At 35.5% G+C, this 22,274-nt stretch overlaps 1 protein-coding gene across 6 annotated transcripts in view; it reads right to left on the bottom strand.

The window, feature by feature from the left end:
* WDR72 (WD repeat domain 72) overlaps nt 1-22,274 on the bottom strand; it is a 104,099-nt gene that overhangs the window by 6,693 nt on the left and 75,132 nt on the right. The gene's annotated exons all lie outside the window — the stretch shown is intronic.

Here is a 22,274-nt window from a genome sequence, read left to right as displayed (position 1 = left end):
CAAAGCTACAACACAAAAAAGCAGACTAAGGACTAAATCTCAAATATTCAGTCCCCTTAAAACTCTTAGTTGATCTCATTTCTTAAGGAAACAGTGGTGATCAGCATTAATAAAGACATTTTTTCTAATATCCGTAAAAGTAAGCAGGGTCCTAGACTTCAAGCCAGACCATGTTAGGTGAGGATCACAGTGACAACAATTACAGTTTTGTCCTGTATTCAAAACAAGAAATGTGCTCCCTTTTAGCATTTGATGGATTTTTTTTAACCAGATGTATATTTGCTGAACAATTACTTAATTTCAGAACCCATTTAAATTTTCCAAAAATTTGAGTGAATTAACAAAGCCTCAGTGTACTATTCAGATAGGAAGATGTCAAAATACACGTATTCCACTTTGTCATTTTGTACGTTCCTTTGGTTTACAGCTATTGATCCCAGGCCATCAAAATTCCCATCACTCTCAACTCTTACATTTACCCAGAATCCATTTGAACCAATCATGCTTCAGCACAACTGTGGAAGAAGATCCTTGAAAATGAAACATTAAAACATAATGAAATAATAAAATGTATGATAGAGACACTGTACATTTCATTTGGGAAAAAAAAAGTAAACAATAATAATAAGAAGAAAGTAGATTTTGCTAAGAATATCTGCCAGAGGTGGTAACTACGCAGCATACAAACTGCCCAGGAATAGTAGGAATGCAGGTTACATTTCTAACCTTACAACAAATGACAGTGGACTTGCATCAGTGGTCAACCTCTCCACATAAGGAGGAATATTAGTTCATAACTTTGCCATGGAAGTGTTGACAAAATAACCTGCATGAGGAACACTGACACTGAAGAATAACTTACAATAAATAAAATATGTTCTTTTTCATGAAAACGCTATGACACATGCAGGGAAAAAATATCTTCAAAGATCTTTGTTTTTCTCTCTGGTTTTTACGACATCTAAATAACTTTCAACTATACTATCTGAAGGCTAGGATTCCCACTTCAAAAAGAAAAACTGGAAACCACAAGTGTGCATATTATATTTAGACATTTGTTTTATGCCACATTTATTACAACACTTTTTCTAAAACAGTTCATCTTAACAAGTACTCAGCTCTGTTGTGCTCAGTGATAGATTGAGCCATTATAGCAACTTGAATTTATAAGTCAAAACTCTTCTGAAGTAGAGCAATAGGAAAATTTCCAACAGAGAATTCTGTGGTAAAAGGGAGAAAACAAAGCATACAACAGCACCTCTAGAGAGAAGGAAAAGTCACAAGAGATGTCCGCTCTAAAAAACATAGCATTGACCAAAAATTCAGAATCAGCCTTTTGAAATGGAAAGCTCCCAACTTCAGAATCAGCTGTAAATAATATTTTTATTCAGTAAACGACTCTGAGTTTTTCTTGGGTCTAGTTATAAGAAGCTACAGAATTTGAGTTTAGTTAAGGTAAGGTGATTCCAGTGGAAGAACAACAACAAACTGGCTTCGTGTTTAATTTAATATGTAACATGGTGCTAAAGCAAAATATTCACCTCAGAAACAGATCTTTTGTGGGGACAGACCAAACAGCAAATAAAGTTCACGGTACCCTGGTTTATGAAGTTACGTAACAGTGCATGCAGTGAGTTTTTTTTTTTTTTTAACATCAAGTTACATGCTTAAATTGAAGAGGAAGGTACCATAAAAATATTATAAAAGACAGAAGAAAAAAAGGGAATTGAAAAGTTAAAAATAACAAAAGAACAGCCTGGCCCAAATGAAGTATGAAAGCTTAAAAAAAAAAAAAAAAAAAAAAAAAAAAAAAACCAAAAAAAAAAAAAACCCAAAACATTATGTAATTCTTGAAAAAATATATTTTAAAAATTACATTTAAATAGACATCTACTTTAATGTATTATAGAACTTATGTTCAAATGTTAATAGGGGAAACATAGTTCTGAATTTCTCATGGTCTCCACCATGCCATTGGTGGAATTTCAGAACTAATGGAACCACAAACAGTACAATCTTTACTCATTCTGAGGCTACCCTGTCCTATATTGGGCTTAAATGAATCTTAACACTACTTTTGATTCTGTTCGAAAGATAATTTTTGTAGCCAAAGTGATGTAAATGTCTAGAATGTAAATAAGCCCCAAATCTGCAAGTCAGAGAAAAAAGTTAGGAAACAGCCATTTCTGATAAAATGACCGCAATTCAGTTTTAGTACTGTTCAGTGAGATGGAATTTAAGTTGCTACATGGATAATAGAAATTACTCTTGTTAAGTAAGGTAAAAGAACAAATTTCATAGAGGCAAATGATATCAAACAGTGTATTAAAATGAGTTACATCTTCCTTGTATAGAACCAGTCTTTAGAACTGCAGTAATTTTTTCCTGATACATATTAATAAGCTTTTAAGAGTTGTTTACTGAACTCATCTTACGTTCTAGCATTAAAAAGAAAACAACCGGCAAAATAGGTGTAAAATTTAGAATAGCAAATGAATGCTATCACAGTATTCAATGAAACATTTATGTAAACAGCTCCCAAATATTTCAGATGAAAAGAAGAAAACCAAACAAATTATTTCCATAAAAAGACAACAGACTCATCTGTGATAAGTCTATGAAAGAATGGCCTTTGTGTGAGAGTGCTGCAAAATGATAAGCTCTTTGTGATTTTGTACTAATCATGGCAACAGCCAATCACTGTCTTATTTCTGCATGTTCTGTTTGAAGTCCAAAGAGCCTTGATTCACTCAGGAATGAACCATCACATACCAAACACTAAATAACCTGTTCTTTATACCAATTCGCACAGGGCAGACATATTGGAGAAAGCTTGCAGAACAGCGGTGAATCAACACATTAACTTTTTTTTTTTTTTTTTTTTTAAATAAGATGCTTTGTTTATTCATGAGAGGGATTAATAATTTGAGGACAGTGTGCCTGCAGAGAAAACAATAATGTATTTGTCATTCAATACGTGACATTTCAAAACAAGCTGATAGGGCAACAAAAATTATTTCTCAATCAAAAATATTAGATAAGATTGGCTACAGGTCATAAATGTATTAAAGGTTCAATGCAAAATATAAAGTAACCCGAATCTAAATAAAATTGCAGGGAAAAGTAAAATAAAATAAAATAAAATAAAATACTGTTGATAATTTTTCATTTCTAAAGGATTTTAAAACAACTCTGCTGCAATGCTGCAATGGCAGTTCTAGGATGCACTGGGCCTACAGTTACATATTACACCCAAGGAGCTAGGCTGACAGCTGGGAGATGCTTAGGGTATCATTTTTAAAGGGTGTTTCTTAGTAAAGCTTCACCAAAAATTTCTCTAAAACTCCAAACTGAGTTACTGAGGTAATTCCAAAACTAGTCTTTTTTTCCTTCTTTTGTTGATTTGTTTTGTTTTTAACAATTAATAACTCTCAGTATATTTCTGTTCCACAATTTTCTACCACTCTTCCCTTAAACGTCTAGAATTTTCACACCCTACATTCTGACTTGCTTTAACATGGGAGGCTCTATGTTATACACATAGGGAACATCTCCTTTTGTTCATTTGGACAAGTCCCCGTGAGCTTAATATCAAGCCCCTGAGCTCTGGTATGAGAAAAGGTACACAAGCCCTGTGCATCTCCGTCACGCTTGTGATTAACAGTCCTTTGTTTCACCCTCTTTCAACTATGTGCTACATAGTTTTTTTCCATGTATTTTGATGCTAACCTAAAAGGAAATAATCATTTCACTAATACAAAAAATGCAAAAGGTATTCATGAAATAGTAGGTGAAATAGTGGCAGTACTTGCTACAATCATCTAGAAGCAAGAAAAGAAGAGAATGAAGGGAGCACCCTCCCTTACACTGGGATGAGAGCAGTGCAATGGAGCAGTGTACCAGTAGGCAGGAGCCAGCCTGGGGCTGTGCCCTTGGTGTTACCAATGCTGAATAGAGCACAGGGATGACCTCACAGGTTTTGCAGGTGATACTCCTGTTCACAGCACCTGCTACAGAGTTTGCCTTTGTTGCCACAGTGTGAACACTGTTGAATCATTCTCAATTGGTATCCAGATTGTTTTCTGAAAAACTGTTGCCTTGCTGTTACCTCCCATCTTGTCTGTATGCAAACTAAGTCCGTCTAGAAACTTTGATTTCCAAATTGAATTCAACTATTCAATTTTCAACTATTCAATTGAATTCAACAATTCAACTTCTGGGGGAGGGGGGAACATATCTCAGGCCATATAACCACTAATTCACTCCAGGGATGAAGGACCTCAGTTGCTGGTCCTTTCATAATTTTCAGTCCCATTAAAAATAAACAAACAAGAAATAAAGAAAACATTCTACTGATGTATTTAGTCAACACATAATTGTGAATGTCATGTCATTTTCCGATGTTTGAATGCCACACTCTCTAAATTTCCATCAAATTTTAATTTTAAAAATAGAGATTAAGACAGTAACCCTGCAAAATGTATAATTCTAAAGTGAATGCAGCATCACATGGGAGTTGGAACAGTTTTTGAAATAACCCAGCATGGAGTAAGTCACATTGGAAGCTAAAGTAATTTAAATCCTTGCATTAAATGCAGTAATAGGTCCTAATACTGACATGTATTACATGCACAGCTCATTCTGCAGAAATATGACCCACGCACCCAGAGGAGCAGGAGCCAACTGCTGCACTCTGGGAAGCTGTGTGCAAATGAAGTTCATTCCACTCCCTTCGTGAATTGCAACCAAAGAATTTATCTCCTTGTAGAAGTCTAAAGCCTGTTTTAAGATTTTTCTAGATTTTAAATTAACAAACAAACAAACCCACTATAAACTCCATTTCCCATCCTTCTCTATAACAACGAGGACAGAATTACTCCAGACAGGAAAATGAAAACTTTCAGTGATTTTTTTCACAACATACCTTGCAGTTTTATTCACCCAGAGGGACTTCCCTACTTCTCTCAACTAAAATATGGCAGTGTGTAACAAATTACATTCTCAAAGGACATCCCATTTTTGTTTCATTAGTGCAATGAAACATTCATTCAATTTTAAAGCAGTTGTCTCAATCTTAGTTATGATTTATACCAGAATGTGTCCATGTATTCTGTGTACTGGATATAATAAAATACCCAACTAGTTAAATTTGTCTCAGTGGGTTCTACTACAAGAAATAAACTTATTTCCCATAAAATTCCACACAGCATTTATTGCAAAGCTCGGAGCATATGCTTCTGTAAAACTTAGGAGGATTATGAAAAGGAAAACATAACCTCAAACCATCTTTAATTCTTCTATCACTACATACTGCTTTTTCTTCTCCATATCCTCTCTAGCCAGAAAGCCCACATTTATTTTTAACAAAACGTCATGTAGGACTGAATAGTTGAATCAGTCGATTATCATTATTAGCACCTCTTCTTTTATTATTATTAAATACATTTTTTCTTACAGGAATTAGGAAAGAAGGTCTAACTGCAGTTCTGGTAGTTACTAAATAAATGTCATCTCCTATTCTGTCTGTCCTTCTAAAAAATATAAAGCACATAAGAGAAATGGTATTGGATAGTCCATACTGTAGATATAACTGCCTACCAGTAGATCAATGTCTTCTCCAAAAACAACAAACAAATAAGGAAATCCATACTTCATATTTTTAAGATTACATTATTGCTAGTTTTTTTCATGAAGATAGATTTTTTTGGTATTCAAATGTAAAATGCTTTTAATTACTCCATTTATACACAAGAATTCTAGTTGTTGATTTCTTCAATTTTCTTTCAAAAAACAAAATGAAACAACAGTGTGCAGCACTTTGTGACACTCACATATCCCTGTGCATAATGTGGATCTTACTGCTTGCATACTCTTCCTGTCTCTTGATCAAAGCTTTCCAAAAGGCTTAATCCACAGGGAAAAAAATATATAGAGAATCTTTATTAACCTCTTCTGGCCAGATTATTGTTATTATTTTGCATTATGGCCTTGAAGATGCATTACTGATAGGGAGGTAAAGCCAACTCAGCACAGCATGAAGCTGCTGAATGGCTGCTGTATGAAAGTGGAAGTACTTATTTCCAGGACATTTCTGTGATGCTCCCTACTGTTAAAATGTTATCTGACTTTAAAAGATTTTCAGTTCAATTGTAAGCAATAAGTAAACTCAGGCAGTACAGTACTGTATACTGAAGAGTTTCACAAACTGGTCAAACAGGCATTATTCCAAGAAACTAATGTTGTATAGGACTGCTTCCTGGTGGCTGAGACCTCTGATTGGCAAAAGACAGCGGACTTTTCAGTCAGCAAGCTAGTTACCCATGGATGTGGCTTGAGGCTGACACACAGATTGACTGGTTCACACTAATTTACTTCACACAGATTCCATTTATCTCCTAGAAGATCCCCTGGCAGCAGCTTATAATGGCATATCCTAGGATGCCTGCCTGCATGAGTTTTTAAAGCGGCAGAGCTTGATGAATCTAAGTCCAGAAAACAGTTCACAGATTGAGGACTAGGTGCAATCAAAAAACATCAAGTAGCACAGCTGGGACTTGCTAGCTTGCTTGACTGGTTTGAGCAGCTGAGCATTAACTACGCTTGCTTTCCTGCTGGCAGCCCTGTGTCACTAGGACAAATAGGAGCACTACCTGACAAAGAAAAAGGAAAAAGAAAAAAAGAAAGAAAAAAAAATTATAAAAGAAAAAAATAGTAAAAAAAGAAGAAAAGGAAAAGGAAAAAAAAAGAAAAAAAGAAAAAGAAAGAAAAAAGCAAAAAAAATCAAAAGGAAGAGAAGAGGGAAGAAGATTATGGCATTACACAGAACGCTATTAACAGATGCAGGGAAAACTCATTAGAACATTTAATCTTTATGCAACTTGAGGATTATCAAACTAAATAACACTCTAGTTAGCAAGTTTTGAGGCTAGGAATCTGTAAAATTTCTTTTGGTCATGGTAAAAGTTAATGAGAAAAAAAAGAACTGAATAAATCTAAAGCTGATGCCATTTATTTCCTATTGAAAATAAAATTATTTTCAATCTGGTAACACATGTACTGTGAATAACAGTTACCAGTATACTGCCTTTTACAATATAACAAAGTGAGAGATGGGTCGATGTAATTCCTCACCTCCGTAGAGAACAACCGACTTCATTAGGGGCAGGCTTATATTTTTAAAAGGACTGAAAACACAAGCTTACACTATAGCTCTCAAAATTCAGGTAGACAGAGAGTATTTTTTAAAGTCCTTGTCAGAAAGGAAGCAAAATTAATATTATTGGACAGTAACATTTCTCAGCAAATGTACTGTGAGAGATACAAAGCACATTTAGTACTTAGGAGGTTAAAGACTCAGCTGTAGTGCTAGTTGATGAAAAAGTAGGATTAAGGCTTTAGTATGAGTCTTGACATGATCATGTTGTCTGCCTGCTGTCTTAAGCTTTGAAAAACAGCTGGGATCATCTTCTTCTAAGCTCCAACTCAAAGATGTTTAAGCAGTTCCCAATCCAATTAAACAGAGGTAAATATAAGGAAGGGCCCTACTGAGCCCAATCATCTTATTTCTTTAATGAAAAACAGCATAATTGTAGGTTACACAACTCCTTAATCTCACTTTAAACCTAACAGACTGCTGCCTTATAGTGCACATGGCAGGCCCAGTTAACCCAAGCATTCTATATTGGTGTGCTTAATTTTGGTCATTATCCTTTATTATGTTACTTGTAATCCTAAAAGCCTATGATTGTGTCCAGATATTTGGCAAGGATTGTACCTGGATATATAGGGATTCCTCTTCCAAGAGTAATGGATTAATTGGATACTTCTGTGTGAGTAGTAGTTGGTTTTGTAGTGAAACTGCTGTGAAATTTTTAATTTGTGAACACTGTTTCCTTTCTCTTCTGTCCTTTAAACAAGTTGTCTTTTTGAACATTAGCAATGGTGTTGTAGGAACCTTTATTCTCACCGCAAACATGATGGCACTACAAAAATAACACTTCTGTTCATAGTAGTCTGTTTACTAAAATCCTTGTCATAAAAATAGAAGGAAGATACAGAAATCCTATTTTTCAGGTGTAATTTCATGTTCAGTTAAGAAGTGGCTATCTCACACACACAGCCCCGTTATAGTATTATTACCTAAGGGCTTGGTGCATTCCATCCAGTCTAAACAATTTTGAGGTATGCATATACAGTCATGCAATGCAGTGTAGGAAATATTTGCCAAGGTGCGTATTTTTTCAGTGATTAGAGTTAATACTACAAAAGCAAAAATCCACATACGTAATCCTTCTGCTTTGTCCTACAAATATGCAATGGGACATTCTCCAAGGATGTAAAAGCAAATTCTCATCAGGGACTACTTCAAATACAAGCTCCTCATGTCTGTAGAAGCAAGAAGAAAATGTAAATGAGCAGGAGTGGACAGTTTGCAGTAGCTGTTACATTATGCATGATTCCTGACTGCACAGGATTTAATTAATGATTTCCAGTTACATGGTTAAATTTTGTAGTGAACTGGTGTTTAGGGCAGCAAACTGGCATCTGACAAATTTGTATTATTTTGTGCTTGCTCCCAAACATAAGCTGCTCCAATTAACTGTCCCTTTTCTTGTATTGTTGGAAACCTGTTTTGCATAAGTGGACAATGATTCTGGCCTCTGTTACAGAAGCATAACTCTAAATTAATTCTAACAGAGTTACACTTGTCATGCAATGGACAACAAAATCTGGCCGTGGCTGATCTGTAAAATAATTACATTAATAATGAATTTTCATCATTGCTTTCAGTAACAACAGACACAGATTTAGAAAACAGATCCTTTCACTTCAAGCTCTACTGAAATGAGGACAGACAAGTAACGGTGAAATAGTTAGTGGGTAAAAGAGAACCTCTCTCTAATACTGCTTCTTAACACCATTCACCTGCATTTAACTTTATACTTCAACCATCAGCAAGAATATCTGTAAATGGAAATAAGGGCCTGGACCTTCTGATTTGACATGGGTAATAAATAGGTAAAAAAGACACTATGGACACTGGCAGGGATCTAAGGAGGTAACTTCCAGTATCTCTGTGGTTCAGAGGCTGTGTGAAACCACATGTGAAGAACTGAAAAGCACTCTTCTAAAACTGCAGATGATATTTCTGTTGATACGTGAAACACGGTACAAGACTATGCTCTTACTGTAGTTAAGCTTCACAGGGAGATGAAGAGCCAACGAGTTACACGAGTGTGAGCTCTTCTATGCTTTTTTTTATTATTATTATTCAGGAAGGTGCTATTTTTCTGGGGTTTTTTTTCCTTTTTTTTTCATTCCCTTTTCTTTCCTACGTGCGTTTGTGTGCTTGCTTTTAGTAAAACTTATTACTTTCATATTATTCATGTTGAAAGATCTGGGACTTTCAGAAAAGAAATACACTGTACCCTAAGACTGGCCATAACATGGCGAAAGTTAATGAAGCTGTGTTACATTCATGGTAACTTCTTCTCTTACCATGTTAGCCAAGCCAGTATTTAGAGTTTGATCTTTCATTCATGTCTGATAATTAGATTTTTGTTAATTCTGAAATCAAAACTTTACCTTAGGGCCTCTACAGTGAGAACTTCTCTCTCTCGAAATTAAAATCCACATTAAAAAAAAAAAAAAGCAGTTATAATAGAAAATGTTATATCAAATTGGTTCCATTGTGGGCATCTGCTCAGTAAAGAGACTATCTTTCTCTCTTAAATAAAGTAAATATATTATTTTATGCAACCTCTGATTTTCTGATTCTAAAAGTGTCACATTTGTTGCTGAAGGGATTTTCAGCTCCTGCATTAACACCAGCAGGAGTCTGTATGTAAAACTCAAAGTATTGTAAAAATATATTCTGAAACCTAATTCTTTCATAGTGGTGCTTATTCATGCACATTCCTGTGCTTAAAAGGTAGTTCCTGTATTTTAAAGGTAACCATACACTGACTATTTGGAAACAATCCAGCCATCAACAAGAAATTCCATGTGGAAATGCCCTACCTGTTCCAAATTGTAATCCTGGTACTCTTCTCTCATTTACTGGTTAATTTGTTTTTGCTCCTATATGCTTTCAGTCTATCTACACAGTCAAAGGTGAATCTAGGGACAGCCACATATATCCCTCTACACATTGAAGGATAAAAACAAATTTAGTGTTTCAGGAAACAAAACTGCCTGTTCAGGAGAGCACTAAAGGTTGCACACCAGCTTGTCAGATGAGTGAAGTGGAAAAGCCAAAAGGGCTCCTGCACAAAAAAAGGTACAAATGTGCAGCAGGACCTTGATTGCAGTTTTCAAAGACACAGTGCAATGACTGTAGCATTATTAACAGAGAACACATAGTTCTTATAAAGTGAATCAACAAAATGCTCACACCCTGCCCAGGGTACTGAGTTCACACCTGTGTTAACTAGATGCACTTTTACTATAGCCCCATGGAGCTGCTTTTGTTTAGTTACAACCTGAGTTGGCCAAGCAAGTAGTGTAAAAATTCTTCAGGGTACGTAAAAAAAGAGAACAGATACAATGTAAAACAACTTTCCATAATTATGCTCAGAAGAGCAGAAGACAAGCTCACCATCACCAGAATATTACTGGCCCTCTAGATTCCTTCTAATCTTTTCCTAGATATAGTGAAATCAAGACCCAAATCTAAAATAAAGCTTCAGCCTTCTTAGTCCAAAACTTTGAGAATACACAGCTGTAGCACAGCTATGAACCCAATTTCAACAATCAGTTAAATGCAAGCGTCCACTGAGGCTCTTGGGCACTTCAGTCTTTGCACAGCCAAATAACAAATGCAGGTGAGCTTCTAGCAACAGACTGCTCCCAAGGCCTGATGCTTTTTACAGAAGAGAAACGCCTTGTTCTGCCAAGAGAGCTCCACTTTACATTTCTACATTTTTAGATCCCATCTCTCCCTTGTCTTTCCCCGCCCCTTCCTTGTCAGGACAGTAAGAGAAGCTGAAAAACTGAAATGTCCTTGGTCTTTACAACACTGCTCAGCAACCACTAAAACACTGGTGCATTATCAACAATGTTTTTTCCCCTAAAGGCAAAACATACCATTATACCAGATACTATGAAAAAAAGTCAACACTGTCCCAGCCGGAAACAGCACATAGGCGTAGGACAAAGAACAATTTAAAGGAATTCTATCAATGTGAAGAGTTAAATTCAAATTTACACATTTGGGTTCACAGCAGTATTAGAATATTATATTATTATCAAACACTTTATCTCCGTTTATCTGACACTTTTAGTTCCAACCACTGCTTAAGGTTCCACTTCTAGTGAATCACTCAGGTATTCAGAGCTAAAGGAAAGTGAAAACGTGGTTTTTAGGAACCAAGCACTTGTTTTGTTTTAGTCCATGAAGAAAGCTATCAAATGCAAATGAATAGGGGTTACTTTCCTCATCTTATTTTTTTTTTTTTATTATTCTTACAATGACATCCTCTAAAAAGCAGATGTTATTTTATGGTTTCACTGGGACTGTGCACTCTATTGGATGTGTATTCATGATATTTCCTTAACATTTCAGTATTTAAGAAGTCTAGCCTCAATTAATGCTGACTGTAAAGAAAATGGATAGATGGATCTTACTATTTTTGTTAGTTTACTTTTTGCTTGATCATTTTTTGGTACTAATTCCTGCCTGTTCTAGCCAAATCAGCAAACCTCTTTGTATATAAATCACGTTCCTTAAAAAATGACATAACAGTATCCTATAGAAACACCAGTAATAGCTCATGTTAGCTATTCACAGAAACCAATCGTAACTGGAAAGATTACTAATGATGTGTTTAAGATGAGTTTTGAATTAGGAATTGCTCCAGCATGGTAAACACTGCTCAGCTATCTAGCTATCCTTAAATAAAATAATTCACACCGAAATTCCAACTGATTTACCCTCTGTCATCTCTTTAGGGGAAATAAATGTATAATTCTTACCACAACTCATGGAAGATCCAGAAAAGTCCACAGTGAGAGAACATATTTTTTCATTAAATACAGATATACACATAAAAAATATGTCTATAACAAAGATTAGACAAGAAAAAAAACAAAGCAATATGTACAGTTCACCTGAAGATTTACACAATATGTAATTATAGGGACAATGATGGATCCACATGAAGACATGAAAATTTGTGAGCAGACAACTGCTTGCTAAAATATGAAGATAATACCTTTTTCATTAACCTACTTTCATGTTTTCTATGTATTTTTCTTTTCATTTAATCCTGTGAAATTTGTTCTCGACCTCTCTTGCATATACACATCCTACAAAATATCTTTCATGAACATGCAACATTCATAATATGGATGGAAGAATGACAAATACCTTTTTTCACTCTGTAAAGTACTCCAGTATATGTGCTAGGATGTTTCGCAAGTGAAGGTATTTCTCAGACTCTGTGACATAGTGTGAATACTTATTGCACCATGGCTATATAGAGTTTGTATAATAAAAGCTGTAGTAGAACCTGGAGTTAACTCACAGGTGATAGTACATGGTGACTTCTCTAAAAGATTCAGAAAGAAAACTGACAAACATTAATACAACTTATTTATACTAGAAACAGCTTACCTGTTTGGGAACGTGGTACACAGCTAAAGTAAACAAAAATGATATACAGAAAAATATTTGCAAAATATAGATATTACTGATGAACGAGTGAAACGCTGTACATCAAAACGTAGTGCACAGGATCAAGTAATAGCCTATTAAGTTAGCCTGCATTTCACAACTATACATGAGCTTTACTTAATTTTCAGTAAAAAATAAAAAGCAAAACAAAACGCTGTGTCATCAAGAGCTGTAAGATACAAGACTGCTTTTAAAGATAAACAATTTGATAAAAAGGACTATTATGTCATGTTATAATTCTTTCCACAATGACAAATCTCCTAGCTTCCCATTCTTGCTAGAAAACCCCTTGTTCCAACCAGGTGTAATGCATGCTTTGACTTCATACTATTATGCATTTATTTTTCTTTACTGTAAGAGAACAGCTCATAATTTCATTGAATACTGATTTATAACAGAACTGCACCTACAAAGACAATTGAATGCAAGATATTTAGAAGACAAAAACTATTCACAACAACATAAGTCTCTGTGAATACAGAGGTTCAGGTGTTTTACATATTCTTAACCCAGTGTCTGTTTAAAGTACTTCTCTTACCCTTATCCTCTAAACTTGGTTGGCCACATTTCAAGTATGTATAAATTCTGATACTTTAAGAATATGTAGTTTACAGCAATTTTTAACTAACTTTAGATTTACTACAGTATTACTAGAGGAAATCCATTTCTATGAAAGCTGTATATTCACAATACATTGTCGAAGTATTATATATTGCATTAATACTTCACTGTGCTTATGAACGTTAATATAGGTTATTTGTTTATTACTATGTCAAGGTTATTCATCATATGCAGTGTCAGAAAACACACGCTGACATCTCATATTGTCTGCTTCAAGGGCAAGAACCAATGTGACCTTTGACACCTTCTTTTAAAAAGGATGAAATCATTCCACAGGAATAATGCTATACTGCACAGCTCCCTTTAGGAATCAACCTGACATGTATGGTTTCCAATTTTCCATACTGTAGTGTGGCTTGTTAAGCTAATTTTGGCTAATTTTCTCCTCCAAGATTAGATTTGTAAAACTTCAAAATATTTTTCTTGTTCAGATATTATTTACGCTTCCTACCTATTCACCACAAAATGAAATTTTTGAATAATTGGTTCTTCATTAATTTGACTAGAGACTATCTTAGTTCTGTTTGAGCAGGGAAGTCATGCCTACCAGTGATTTCCTACACCTGCACTGCATCTGTAATCAGGAAATATTTTAAAAATATTTGGGGCTGTCACCGTTTTTCCTTCCAAAGTCTATTAAAATCTCCAGGAAATCCCTCTTCATTTTTCTTAGTGTTTCTTGCTTTACAGTTCTTTTAGTACTCCTGTTGTCAGTGGATAAACATATGTGCAACTGAAATAGGAGGTACGGTTTCTACTGAAGAATATAGTGAATATGTATATTGAAACAAAAAAACACTGGAAAGTAATCTAAAAGAATGGCAGTGATAAAAATGAGAGATTATCTGTGAGCAGCAGAGCTCTGCCTTCAGCTGTTTCAGTACCACCATAGTGGAAAGCAGATGCACAATTTGAAGTACGAAATTAGATGCGAAGCTACATGTGTTATGACAAGGTATACGCATTGTCTTGAGGCATATGTGCATTTGTACAGGTAACTATATGAACTTCATCAGTCTCAAAGTGAGTACATTTTTGGAGAGAGAGGGATGAGATTCACATGAATTGGTAATTATATTATCTGTGCATGATACTGATTTCACTATAAAATTCAACCAAGGAGAATGCAGTATACTTTGACCTAGCTGATAAAAGGTCAGAAAGCAATTTTGAATAATAAATGAGACCTGCTGACCTCATGACCTGAGTCTGGCAGGGTCAGCAGCAGTCCTCTCACCAGATGCTGATGGCAGATATACAGACGCAGACAGCTCAACTAATGAGCTTCCTGCATAAGGGTTTCATATCCAGTGACATTTAAGTGCTATGCAGTATATAAAATAAACTTTCAAATAATCTGCACCATAAAAAATTAAAGCGATATTTACAGAGAGGTGTAATATGATGTTGTAATCCCCGCTATAGCAATTATTTTACTGCTTTGCCTAGATTGCCTTTAGCCACAAAGTATAATACCTTACTAACATTTCCTACGAGGTCTATTCTCTTCACATTTATACAGTTCCCATTTAGTGGATGTACTTAGAAGAGGCAAAAGTTTGATGGCACCTCACGTAATATGAGTCAGCAAAAATTAGTTATAAGATACATTCAGATTTATTCCATTTAAATTTTTTATTCAGGGGGTAGAAGAGAAGCCTAGATTGCTTAAGGCCAACCATGATTTTCTCCTGATCACTTCATAAACCGTGCTACTCAGAAAGAGTTACAGAGTAGATGGCTCACAAAGAAGAACGAACACAATACTGGAATTAAATATCCATCATTAGTTTTCACTCTGCAAAAGGCCTAGGGTCACTACCCCACTTGGGTCTGAGCTCCACAAATTGCTATCTCCTTAGTCAGCTGTGCTCCAGCTGCTTGCATGAATTTGCAGTAATACTTCTGCATCTTTGTGTTTGTCCTCCATTAATTAGAAACTTAATATCAAGCTTCTAAATACCATTCTTGGAGAGGTTTTGAGATCTGATTTGCAAGAAAAAATAACTGCTTGGTTATCCTGATATCTAAGTACTTGTCTGAATAAAATACAGGAGTTACAAAATCTATAGGAGCTTATGTCTTTTAAAAGTTACTGTAAGTATTTTTCCAAAGTATTCTCCCTAGATACAAAAGTCTAGAAACTACACTAAAATTCTACAGAAAAGTAACTGTGGTCTATTCAGTTCTCTATTACTGAGCATAAGTAATGTTTAATTTGCATAGTGGTGGTATTTAAGAACTTTGAACCTTTCAACAGATGGAGAAAAACTGCTGCCTCATTTAATAGGAAGAGAAATAGAGGCATTATATATAATGAAGTAAGATTTTCCTCCCATCATTTTAAAGCTCCAACATTTCAGTTTAGTTGAATGTCTACATGTTCTTGGCTTACCAGAAAGGGCAAAGAAGAGTGAGTAGCTGATTTACTTTTGCCAAAACATTTGCAATTCCATATAGTTCTGTGACTTTTAGAAATATTTATATTCTCTTTAAACCAACCAGTGTTTAAAGTTACATTTATACAGAAACCTGCTAATTTTTATTGCCTGTCTTTAAGCTCTTCTCTATTTTAGTCATACCTTTTCAGAGAGTCAACAGAAAGGAACGTGAGCTCCCTAAAAGGCCATACAATCAATGTATGTAATAACTTTGTAATATTTGCAGAGTTGTTTACATTCTTCTTATACCCCCACAGTCTATCAGCTCTTCTGAGTGCCACTGTGCAACTTTTGACTGAAATGCAACACCTGACATTTATAGATGAAATTTACCTCCACAGTGGTGAGTGGCATACCACTAGGGAGGGAGAATCTGCATCCATCTGATCCAGGGGCTGCCAGGAGCCATTTAGATCTTTTTAATCAGTGCTGATTAAGGCAAGTCAGATGACTATCCTCAAATTTATCACTGCCTTTAAAGACCTTGTAGCAGCCAATAGCTCGGGTAGCTAGCACAAGGGATTGTCTTGACCACATGTCCTCCCTCTGCACTTGTAAGGACTTTGCAAGGAGAATTAAACACTGTCTATACATAATCTATCCCAATTTTTCACTGAGCCAAGAGTGTGTCCAGAATGCAATTCTGGGACTTCAGTATTGTGTGCAGATACCAATTAAACTCATTGCTAGTGAATCCAGCTTCTAAATCTTACTGCATTCATTTAGGGAACCAGTAACAGTAACCAGCTCCTGCACTTCCAGCCTGTATGCAATTGAAATAAAATTTGATTATAAATAGATTAGATTATAAAAGTTGCTTAAAAAAATCTCCCTGTAGCTTTGCTTCATGTATTTAAGACAGCAGCAGACTACATAAGGAAAAAAAAATATCTTACTGCATCCAGGGCATCAGGAATAGTAATTAGGCTTGCTTGATTTATTTTCCGCCACAAAATAATATGTATATTCCAAGGAGCCTGCTTGATTTCCTTGAAAATATTACATTCACTCTGGTTTACAATTGACATGAGTTCTATTGTGGACAACCACTGTCAAACCAAATTTAACCACTTCCATGCTGTTTCCTCGTCCTCTTGATGAGTGCCCTGGTATTGCAACATCATACCTGTCTTAAGAAAAAAGAACATCTCTGGGATCTTTGGGAAATATCATAAAAGGACAAACAAACAAAAACCCCTCTATCCAGATGCTCTCTTTAATAGTCATGGGAGTACAAGTCATTTTGAAAGCCAATGAAGAGTTGTTCGCAAAAGCTTCATATTCAATGTGCCCCTAGAGGCTATAGGTACCAGCAGAAGCTCCTGCCCAACAGAGTGAATCTTTCCTTACATACATCAGATGGGTTTATGCTAATTGTTTACTGGTAAAACAACAGGAGGCAGAACAGTGCAGTCTGGAATTAGATTCACAGCCCTGAGATACATCCTTTAATCAACATCTGAAAACACTTTTTTTGAAGAGAGAGGAGGAACTCCATAGATCTGGCAAATGGTATCACCTTTAAGCAGAAATTCGATTTTGCTTTGCACAGCAGGTTTCTCCCATGTATGCTATTTGAGAGCCAGGAGCCAAAAGTACATACTACAGAGCGGATCTCACTATGGGAAGGAGAAGTCAAAAAGGTTACCGTATTCAACTGGTAGAGTAATAACAGCAAATAGGCAAATATTTCTCATAGAAAATCATCCCAGGCAGGTCCTTCACAGTGAATTTGTTAAGCAAATCTCCTAGCTGTGCTCTAATGTACCCCCTGCCCTTGTGCAATTGTGATAACAGCTAACACAAGGTAAGCTGCAATTTTCCTTCCCTTGCCCTCCTTTTCATGCAGCACAACAAAGCCATCCCACACAGAATTTTATTTTTGGTTCTGTACATCTATGTGGTGACAGAGAATGAGAATTTTCTCTATATCTCTATTGTTTACTTCACAGGCCCAAAGGATGCATTTTTAGTTACCTCTGAGCTTTAAATGTGGGAAGTGTAAATTAGTACTGTCCACTAAAAATCAACATGCTTTCCAGATTGCACAATATTAGAAAATTAATGTTTCATTTGCATACATTTGATCAAATCTTGATCCAAATTGTAGTCTTAATTGCTAATCTTGAGCACAGTGACACTTGATAGGAGCTACATTTGTATGTCCCAGAGCAGATTTTGCATTTTGTGGCTTTTATTTTCTATTAAAATGTATTTTCACAAACCATTTCTTCCATGAGAAGATTATGAATTACTTTGATGCTGACTGCATACTACAGTTTTGTAATTTGCATAAACTGATTATTTTCTAAGTGGAACTTTAACTTTCTTATAGCAATTAAACATATTGCAATCTAGTTTTATTTCAAAAGAATGGTTTATCTTAGTTAGCAGGTACACATTTTATATGGTTGCTGTTAGTCAAAAAGCAACATACTTTCTCAGTTTGGGGTTGTTTTTTTAGATTTTAAGGCCAAAAGACAAAATGCTAAAAATGCATGAGGTACACAAATGCTTGTAAAGTTTGTATCTAAATATGAAAACTCTTCTGCCTCCCCATATTTTATGTAATTGTCCTCATATCTATTTTCTAACCTTTACCAACCTTGAAGTCCATTTTATATTGTATCAGAAGTGCAGCTCATTTGCAGACAGCTGCAACGTGAGTTTCCTTACCCTGCCCTGCCATTGACCTACAACCTGATTTGAAAGAGCCACCTTCTTTCAGAGTGAGAAGTTATTCATTTGCCATAATAGCTCTATTTTGGGCCTTCTCAGCAAAAACAGGCAATTGCGCCCAAATAGCACGAGGTTTTGTGATATCAGCCCTGTTTTATATATGGTGACAAAAACACAAGGATATTTCACTTATGACTAGCTCACAATCAGAAACAAGAAAATTTACTATTAAAAATAGGCTTGAAACATAATTTGTAAAAAAAAAAAGTGTTAGAAATTGATATTTCTCATTCCTATGAATTTATTTTAATTTTATTCTTTACATTATGGAACTTATTCATTGAATAAAATCCAGTTTTCTAGCGGTCCATTGTACAAAAGCTAACTTTCAAATGTTACCATTCCTAGAGAATAAATGAAAACATGAGATAATCAGAGAATCTTGGATAACAGAAACAAAATGTTTCTGATGAAAACAATTAGTCACAAGCATTACAAGTTGAAATTCAGTTCAGTGTTAAAGAGACAGTTTAGAAGCACATGGTACATTTATCACAGCTCCACAGACAAGTTATTGAGCTGTCTGTGAAAAACAGAGCCAAACAGGAAAGCTTTCAGCAGAAAGCAGTGGTTGAGGTCCTTGATTGATAGAGTTAGATGATGCAAAGCTGTCTGATGGCCTTTCTGCAAAATAAAGTGAAGGAACTCAAGGTCTTTCATGACGATCTCTGACCACAGATGAACAGCTACTTTATTACAGCACAGATTGAGGTTGCACCTTAGTCCATATTCTGCCACTTTTGGATGCACACGGGTAACTTTACCAACAATCCACTGTGTTTAACATGTCTGCCATCTTTAAATGGTTTTAAAAGGGACAGTAGATCGCAGTAGTTAAAAGCTTTGCCTCCTATCTGTGACTGAAAATAATACAGTCATTTTTATCACAGGCTTCTTACTGCAGAGACAGGGCTGACTGTTCAGGAGCAAGTGTCTCATTTAAAAGTAGTAGAAAAAACACCATTGTGCATAAAAGGCAGTAACTACCTGCTTTGCTTTTCCAAAATATAATCTCCCTCCTCCCAATTTTTTCAAGTGTAGTTCTGCTTTCTACTGACACAATGCTGCTGATAGATCTCATAGAGAAAAAAAAATTATACCACATTTGCTTTTAGCAAAAATGATACATTCATCTCTATGCTTGAGTTATAAGGGAAAAATACCCCCAAAGCGAGAGTCAACTCTGCATTTGTTAGGGATGTAAAATATTTATAGCCATTCACCTGCAGCCAGTTCCAGGTTTCCCAGTCTCAAAAACCAATGGGCTATGTCATTTGAGTCATAGCATGAAGCAAACGTAAGTTACAACATTTAAAATTAATGTATTTACTTAAGCCTTATATTACTGTCTGATCTACACATATATAGGAGAATAATGAACATTTTCTTCACTGCTTAAATGCCTAAACCCTGTTTACATGTATGTAGGACCTCTCTCTGCTCATCCTTTGCTTTGGATACCTGAATACACTTTCAGATCCTTCTTTTTCAAATGTAGATGACCAGCACTTTGTCCCTGCTATCCAACTCTGAAGAGTCACAAAGTAGTAAAAAGATGGAGAGACTATGCCTGTTTCACATTGACCAACACTTCTGATTTTTGACTAGCAAAAATTTCCAGAAATAATTTTTCAGAGTTTGATTATCCCCTCTTTTAGCTCAAGTTCTTATCTCAAGCCCGTAGTGGGCTCAGCAGAAGTTGGACTCTTATTCACTCTCATTTGCACCCTTTTGAAGAAAAAAAATGCATTTTCAGACATTTGTTTTTCTGTAATTCTCTCTTTCTCTCTCTCTCATTGGCAAGGCCAAGGTAATGCCACTGATATTTGGAAGACTTTCAATCATCTTTTCATTAATTCATATATTTCAATTTGTATTATTCTGTTAGCTCCCTTGTTTCAATGAAGTGCAAGAGCTTAAGATCAGAACAATTTACGGTAAAGCCCCAAACACTTACGTCTCCTCGGGAGATGGCTCAGCAGAAAACCAAAGTGTCAGTGGCTGCAAAAAGCAAAATTCTAATATGGAAAGCTTGTATATGCAGACAATACAGCTTTCTAACAATTTCTGCTCACAGGTGAGGAATGAGCCTTACTGATGAGCCATCTGTTCAATAAATTCATACATTTCTTCACCACCTCTATCTGCCTTTGTTTTAAAGTCTGTGATAATCATTGCTCCCCTGACTGTCTTCCTCAGAATAGTTTCTTCTTTCCATTACCTTAGTTTAATATTTACTTTAGAGGCTGCTGCCAGAATTGTTGCCTGTTATGGAATTCAGAGACTCAGCTATCAGAAGAGTGACAGGAGGAAGCCTGTTTTGAAATCTTGACATGGGAGGGGCTGGTTTCAAAATGTTTTTAAAATGATTTTACTATTTTTTTCTCACTAATCGCACGCTCCAAATATGACAAATGTATTTATTTTGATGTTAAGCCACAGTCACCTTAAATAAGTTTACATAACAACTAGGAAGCTACTATCTGATGAAATAAGGCAAAGAAGTTGACAGTAGAATGCCTGCCAGGATTTCGTGTTCAAAATAAATAATATCTGTTACATCAGGAAAATACCATGCAACTCTGTGAGCTGTTCAAAAAACAAAGTGCATGCAGTAGCTGTGGTTTTTAATTAGAAAATACGTAGACAAGTACATTAATTACTGATAGCATCGTTACATTTTGAATGTAATACTGAGCATTTTAGTTTGAATTCACAAGCTCCTTTTACATGGTTGCTATGGATGTAAAAACTTGTGTGCTCAGCTTTCAACTCAGTTACTTTAAAACAAAAAATAACCAATTATACAGTAACATATGCCAACAGTAGATTTAAACTATACTGTTTTAAACACTTCATTTGATTTGTTTGGATTTATTCTGATCAGTGCACACAGGTTACAAGTCCTGCAGGGATGTATGCAAAAGGAGATCCTTAGTCTTATCTAGGATTTTGCTCCTGTAACATACAAAAGACTTTCCACACCAGAGTGCAACCTGATAAAGAGGCCCTCGATTGCTTGGGCTAGATACTGGAAGAATGAAAATAACACTGGTTGCTCTTAGCAAGACAGGCATTAGGAAAAAACATATCCTTCCTAAAACTTCAAAGTGATAACGTGTATATACCTACAAAATTCAAAAGAAACATCTAATGTGTTTTCAATTATTTCAAAGCAGCGTTTCTCTTTATTACTGGGAGCACTGGTTTTTATATACTAAAACTGATCTATGAGATTGCATGGTTGCATTTCTGTTGCATAAGGTCAGCCTTGGAACGAAAATCCTTTAAATATAAAACACCATGTCTGCTTCAAGTAAGTAAAGGAGTTTTTAAAATGTGCATTGGCTTTTTCATTTCATTAAGATTTTTGGATGAATCCAGTTGTTAAATGGTTGTTCTAGTAACTGGCCTGTCATCTGGAAATGTTCTCAGATTGTTTTTCTGACACAATGTCCCTGAAAAAAAGTTGGTCAGTGTGACATAAAGAGCACAGGTTTGCCTATCACGCTGATTACTTGATGTAATAGTAAGCAAGCTTAAGTGAACTGTGTGTCTTCAATCTTTCCAATCACTTAGGGATGGGCACCAGAGGATACCATCCATCATCCATGGCCTGAAACATATGGTGCATCAGCAATCTTAGGCTGACCTAAATGATAGTAAAAGCTGCTACACTGTTCACAATAAGAAATTGTTGTTCACTGAATTACAGGTTTGTGATTAGATTGCTAACACGGCCAACTTGATGTATAAGTGAAGTGTCCAGGAAAGATATTCCCTAGGATCCTTTGAAGATT

This window comes from Gallus gallus, chromosome 10, assembly GCF_016699485.2.
Source record: "Gallus gallus isolate bGalGal1 chromosome 10, bGalGal1.mat.broiler.GRCg7b, whole genome shotgun sequence".
NCBI lineage: Eukaryota > Metazoa > Chordata > Aves > Galliformes > Phasianidae > Gallus > Gallus gallus.
The sequence above is the reverse complement of the archived record's forward strand: the minus strand, read 5'-3'. Positions and strand labels throughout refer to the sequence as shown.